The sequence below is a fragment of the Protopterus annectens genome, chromosome 3.part1 (genome assembly GCF_019279795.1).
Source record: "Protopterus annectens isolate FY-2018-M chromosome 3.part1, PAN1.0, whole genome shotgun sequence".
In the NCBI taxonomy this organism is placed as follows: domain Eukaryota; kingdom Metazoa; phylum Chordata; order Ceratodontiformes; family Protopteridae; genus Protopterus; species Protopterus annectens.
Window position 1 is genome coordinate 1,764,967,138 of NC_056732.1, and position 7,080 is coordinate 1,764,974,217.

A 7,080-nucleotide genomic window follows, 5' to 3' on the forward strand; every position below is an offset into this window, starting at 1 on the left:
GGTAAGAGGCTTCAAGCATGTCTGTGGGTGTTGACAGTATGAACACAATTCAACAAGCAGTAGGCTGAAAGTACGTACTGAGAATTTTGCATGGAATAAGTTACATTTAAAAAACTGCAAACAAAGATCATTGAAATTAGAATTTTAATTACAACTGTTTTCAAAATGTAGAGATTTTCTAGTTTTGACAAATTAATTATTTCTCCACAATTTGTGCATGAGACAATTCCTTTATGTTCACAATCAGCTCAGTGCATTGGTGAGTTGTGCTTTTGAGATTACAAATGCAACAAAAAGGGTTTATTGATGGTAATGTTGCATTACATATGGTTACATTACTTAGAATACAGCACATAAATGTAATTATACTGTAATATGCCAGCATATAAGACATCAGATACACCACTGACTAATTAATAGTGTAATGTAAAATAAGCAGACAAGAAATCACTTCTGCTTGTATTATTCTATTTGTGATTAGTAGTTGCATGAGTGAGATAAAGTTTATCACTTGTTGACAACTGCCAGCATGGAGCTATCATATTTTTTGTGCATTTCTCCTGGCTTTGTCAGTCATGTGTGGAATTTAGGTGGGAGGAAGGGCTCAGTAATATGTAAGTGTTGTACTATTTTACTGAATTACTCAGGTGTTCTCCTTACTGATAATGAGTCTGTTTTACACAACAGCTGCACAAGGTAATATAATGAATGCCTAGTCAACAGGTTATGTGCAGCAATTATCACCTTTGTCTGAGCAAGCATAACTTTGCAGTACTGAAAGGAAGGTCATTATCACATTAACAAGTGCAGTTACAATACAGCAATGAGTTATTATCACTTTTCTGGTAAAAGTCTCAGCTGCTGTCACTGTTACTCACATAAGTAGAAGTCGTTATCACTTTGACGAATGCACAAGCCAGATTGTGTTTTTTCTCTGTTTGTAGTCATTGCAAGCCACCCCCTCCATTCTTCATCAACTAGCTATCCTCCAAAACCTCTGATGTTTTTTCCTGTATATATATATATATATATATATATATATATATATATATATATATATATATATATGTGTGTATATGTATATATATATATATATATATATATATATATATATATATATATGTGCATATATGTGTGTATATCGATATATATGTATGTACATAATGTACTTGCACATATACACATGAATATCAGTATGGCAGTGGCCTCTCTTGGGAGATAGGGTGATGCATCTGCATACATTGTCTGTAGTTCATTTAGAGGGGATTTACATGTGTCCTTTCTGTGCATACATTGTCTGTAGTTCATTTAGAGAGGATTCTGGCCAAGCCCTTATGCACCAAGGTCAGGAAGGTTCCTCTTCAGAGATTTATGCCAACTTCTCTTGTGTTGGTGGGTGCATCACGGGGGGCATACCCAGCCATCCATGGATCTTGTGATTGACCTGGATTGCAGTTGGGAACTTGGAGACTCTTCAGTTCAGTCCCATAGTGCTGCTGTCTTGGGTAGAAATGGCCTCAGGGCTGCCACTGTGATGCAGTGTTTCCCTCTGGAAAAGGACACATGCAAAAAGACAAAGCCTGGGGCAGTCTTAGTCTTTTCACATGTTGTCTTGGTTGAGCTCTCCACTCAGTTTCCCTCCCTTCAGGTATAGTAAATGTATGTAGGTCAGGGCAAGACCCTTTACATTAGCTCCCCCCTTTGAGTCCTTATGACCATTGCTGAAAGGACACGTCAATGGAAAGGCAGAGGTAAGGCAGAGTGTTGCACTGCATGCAATCAGGAGTCATTGCTGCTACCAGCAGTCTGAGTGGGTAGCCAGTACAGGTATGGGACACTTCAGACGCCCAAAGCCTGAAGTCCCGTGCCTGTCCTAGGCATATTAGTGGAGTGGCAGTCCTTAACCTGCTTTTTATCTTTACATGTGCCCTTTCTGTGCCCCCTTGTCAGTCTTTGTGTGTAATTTTGTGTTTTCATGGGTGGTAGGTATGTACCTCCGCAGCATCATCACCACTTATGTACCTTATGAAAAGAATAATGCCCCTATGGATAGGAGTGAAGATTTGGATGGTCTAACCAGGTAATGCATTATGATATACATATATATGTACTTTTCCAATAGAACTGTCAAACATCAGTAGTAATCTGTTTGCATTTTCTTTCCTGTGCAGGTTCGTCTACCTTCTGACACTGACATGGCTTCACGAGCAGGAGAATGACAAGTGAGAGTGTGGGTATGTGGCCATTCCTACAATCACAGGTCTGCCAGCCATGCCTCCATAACTGAAAACCAGTACAACTTCAGCTTCTCCACATCCAGTCTGAAGGTATACTGGATTGCAAGAAGAGGTATGTATTGGAGCAGAGTACTGCAGTTGTTGGAAGAGAAGTGTTCCATCTACCCTGAGCCCGACATCCTTGTGCTGCACATTGGAGGGAATGATGTCATCAGTCAACCACTCGGAAGACTGCGGTTTCAAATCAGAGCAATTTTTGAACACCTGCAGTCGTGGTGGCCACAAAAGATGTTCTCCTGTTCAGAAGGGATGGCGTTCACCTAACCGAGGAAGGCATTGCCTTGTTCTTGACTGACCTCCACAATGGCGTGAGGAGAGCTATGCAGGATTGGCAATATGCAGCTAGTGAGAAGAATGGAAAACACCCATGACCAAGTAGGGACCAGTATGGTAAGTAAAACTCTATTATGAAATGTGTTGTGAAAAATATATTTTTATATGAGTTTGGCAAATAACTGTGGTAAGAAGCTGGTGAAGATGCTGAGAAAGAACTGTTTCAGGAGAGTGCTAGCATGTATAATCGAATATGTATTGTATGTGTATATGTATAGTATTGATAGTTCCAACATGTAAAATAATTGGGCCTGTATGTTGTACACATGTGCAGATATAAATGTTTTTTTCGGACTTAGGTTATGGAAATTTATTATTTTTTTCATATTTTGGTAAATAACTTTGCAAGGGAGCATCTAAATGTGCTAAATTATACCTCATTTTGAAAACAGTATTGATAGTTCTAACATGGTAAAAGAATGGTGTCTGTATGTTGTACTCATATGCAGATATCAAAGTTTGTTTCGGACTTAGGTTATGGAAATTATGATTTTTTTTTCATATTTTGGTAAATAACTTTACAAGGGAGCATGTCAATGTGCTAAATAATACCCCATTTTGAAGACAGTGTTACTCTTTACAACATGGTAATAGAACTGTGTCTGTGCACTCTACACATGTACAGATATCACAGTTTGTTTAGTCTTGTATGATTATGAAAATTATGCATTTACAATACTTTTCATTATTATGCCCATATTTTTGCAAGGGAGCATGGTGATCACACAAATGATGCATCATTTTGAAGCTGACATTCAGATGCACAACTTCTACACTGATATGTAGGCCCTCTCTGTTACATGTGATGAGATATTATGCTTTGTTTATTTATAAATTACGAAAAATAATATATTAATCATATTTCTGTGAATATCTCAAGAAAGGAACATCACACAGTAATGGTTAAGGTATCATTCTAAAGCTGAAATTCATACTAACAAATTACATTCAAATTGTATGGGTCTGCATGGTACATTGTCCAAGATATTATGCTTTGTTTTTCCAAAAAGGTAAAAAATATGCACAATATCAGCATTCCTTGTGAAATATTTAATAATGACTTTGATATACACTATCAACATTTACACTGTTGGAAAGGTCAGTGTCTGCTGAACAACTTTCGCGTTTACATTTTTAGTCTAGCTCTTATAGGTAAAGAGTTATGAACATTTGTTTTCTGTATGGTATTACAAATTGATTTTCTGAAAATGAGCTCAGGGTGCACTGTTGTTCCTATGGTGGAATTAAGCAGGCAGCTTTTTGGACTGAAAGTGAAGGAAACACTTAACTAGGAGTGAGAAAGACGGAAAGACTTTGTCTGCCATCAGAGTACATTTTTCTACCTGATTAGACCCTAGCCCAAAGGGAGGGGAGGTGGAAAGATGTGGTTCCATAAATCTCAAGGATCTTTCCACAGCACCCATGGTGAAACCCCCTCTAGAGGCAGAGGAGGGGGAAATAATGGAAGACACTATCCACGCGGCAGAGGGGGTCTGCGGAATCAGGGCAACAGAGATCAGTTCTTTGAGAAGCCCTATCAGCGCTCCTGAGAGGAGGCTTGATTGTCCATCTCTGGAGGCAGTCAAGGGATGCTTTTCTTTGTACCAAGACACCTGGCTAAAAATAACAAAAGACAGCTGGGTACAAAGTATCATATCCAGAGGATTCTCAATTCCCTTTGCCACACCGCCCACTCTTGTGAAAAAATTCCCAGACGTTCCATCCAGTCACAGGGAACAAGCAGCCATAGATGTCCAAAGGTTGCTGGAAAAAAAAAGTCATCCAACCAGTCCCAGCAGACCAGAGAGGATTCGCAACTTACTCAAGGTTCTTTTTAGTTCCAAAGAAAACAGGGGACTGGAGACCTATTCTAGACCTCAGCAAACTAAACAAGTCAGTAAAAAAGACAAAGTTCCGGATGGTCATGCTACAGTCAGTACACCCCTTTCTGGGGAAAGACAATTGGATGTGCTGGATAGATCTCCAGGATGCATACTACCACATAAAAATGGATAAAATCCAGGGATCATCTATGCTTCCAGCTGGGAGCCAGTCATTACCAATTTCACACTCTGCCCTTTGGTCTCGCTACAGCCCACAGAGTGTTCACCAAATGTATGGCAGTAGTCACAGCTCACCTGAGACAGTTGGAATTCCAGGTGTTTCCATATCTAGATGACTGGCTCCTCACTGATACCGCCAGGCATCAACTCATACATGCAAGGGACACAACTTTAAATCTCTGCAATCAATTGGGGATTACCATAAACTCAGAAAAATCTGCCTTGTCGCCATCACAACAGACTGTTTTTATAGAAGCAGAACTAAATACAATCACAATGACATTAAACCTTCCTCCAGAAAGAATTTGTCTTTTACAAAAACAAATCCTAGACCTGCTTCCAAAGACAAAAGCCCCAGTCTCAATGGTACTCAAACTGCTAGGAATGATGGCGACAGCAGTCATAGCCATTCCTCTGGGTGGGATGCACATGCAAGTACTACAGTGGCTCCTGTTCTCTCAATGGTCCTTTCTGGAACTTCCAATGTCACACAAAATCATAACAATGAATACATGCAAAAAGGACCTTCAGTGGTGGCTGACATCCCAACAAGTAACTCTAGGCTGTCCATTTGTTTTACCCACTCCTATAGCCCCGGTGACCATGGACGCTTCCTTGATAGGGTGGGAGGGTATTATCCGGGAAGAACAGCCCAAGGCATGTGGAAGAAGCAAGAGGTTCATCTGCATATAAATGTCCTGGAGATGAGAGCGGTACTCCTAGTGTTGCAGTCCTTTCAAGACTCTCTCCCTCTGGACAATATGTCAGTGGTCTGGTACATAAACAAACAAGGAGGAACCGAATCTTATCCCCTGTGTCGAGAAGTCCTGTGAGTATGGCAGTCGGCAACCTCCACCCAGCGCTTTCTGATAGCAGCGCACATCCCAGGGAAATCCAGTGTGACAGCAGGCAAGCTAAGCAGGGCAATTCTCTTGTCTCATGAGTGGTCCCTAAAGAAACAAGTAGTGGAAAGCATCTTCGTCAGGTGGGGCCAGCCTTGCTGCAATCTCTTTGCAACCCCTACAAGCACAAAATGCAGAAGCTACTTTGCCCTAATCCCCCTGCCAGGGGATGCCCCAAGGGATGCACTGGTACACAATTGGCCCCTGGGTCTCCTATATGCTTTTCTCCCTTCCCCCCTAATACCCAAAGTATTACAGAAAGCAAAGACTCTGGGAAGGACCATAATTTTAATAGCCCCTTACTGGCCTCATCAGATTTGGTTTCCCTTCCTTCAGCCTCATCTGTTGGAAGAGCCTTGGATCTTGGACCCGGTTCCAGATCTTCTGACCCATTCATTGGGGCTCTTCGTCCTTCTCTTCACTCCCTCAAACTGACAGCTTGGCTGCTCCAATTCCAAACATAGCCAGGATTTACAACCTCTCAGCTGAGGCCCAACATATTTTAACATCTTCTCATAAATCATCTACCAGAAAATTATATCTTAGCAAATGGAAGAGATTTTCTATATGGTCATCTCAGAATTATATTGATCCATGCCTAGCTTCAATTTCATCTATTCTAGAGTTTCTGACTAAGCTTTTCAATGAAGGAGCCACTGTAGCTACCATTAGAGTTCAATTAGCAGCAATCTCAAACTTTCATCTTGGTGTCCAAGATTCTAATGTCATGTCACATTGACTCTCTAAAGCTTTTCTCAAGGGTACTATTCGAGACCACTCATCAAAACTCCAGCAATGCCATGGAATCTAAATTTTGTTCTTTCCTGAATTATATTACCTCCTTTTGAACCAGCATCATCCCGCGATTTGAAATCTCTCTCATGAAAGACCATATTCCTAATATCTATCACTTCTGCTCGAAGGATTTCTGGGTTACAAGCCTTGACCATCAAACCTCCTTATCTGATTTTCCATAATGACAGAGTCTCACTCAGCACTAATCCATCATTTTTACCCAAAGTTTGTTCAGAGACAAATCTCAACCAATCTATTGAATTGCCCGTTTTCTTCCCTAACCACACAAATAAGATGGAACTCATGCTGCACAAACTTGATGTTCATAGGGAACTCTGATTTTATTTGGACAGGACCAAACAATTCAGGAAAACAGAACAGCTCTTTGTCTCCTTTTCAGAATCAAGAAAAGGTGCTCCAGTGACAAAAGTCACCTTGTTGAGATGGTTATGAGATTGTATTTCTTTCACTTACAGTTCAGTGAATGCTCCTTACAACAAAAAATAAAGGCCCACTCTACTAGGGCTGTATCTTCCTCATCAGCCTTCTCTACTAAGTTACCATTAGATACTATTTGTGCAGCAGCCACCTGGTCAAGGCCTCATACCTTCATCACTCATTACAAAGTAGACAAGGCCTCCAGGGACAGGACTTCCTTTGGTTCCACTGTTCTGAAGAACATTTTCCTGT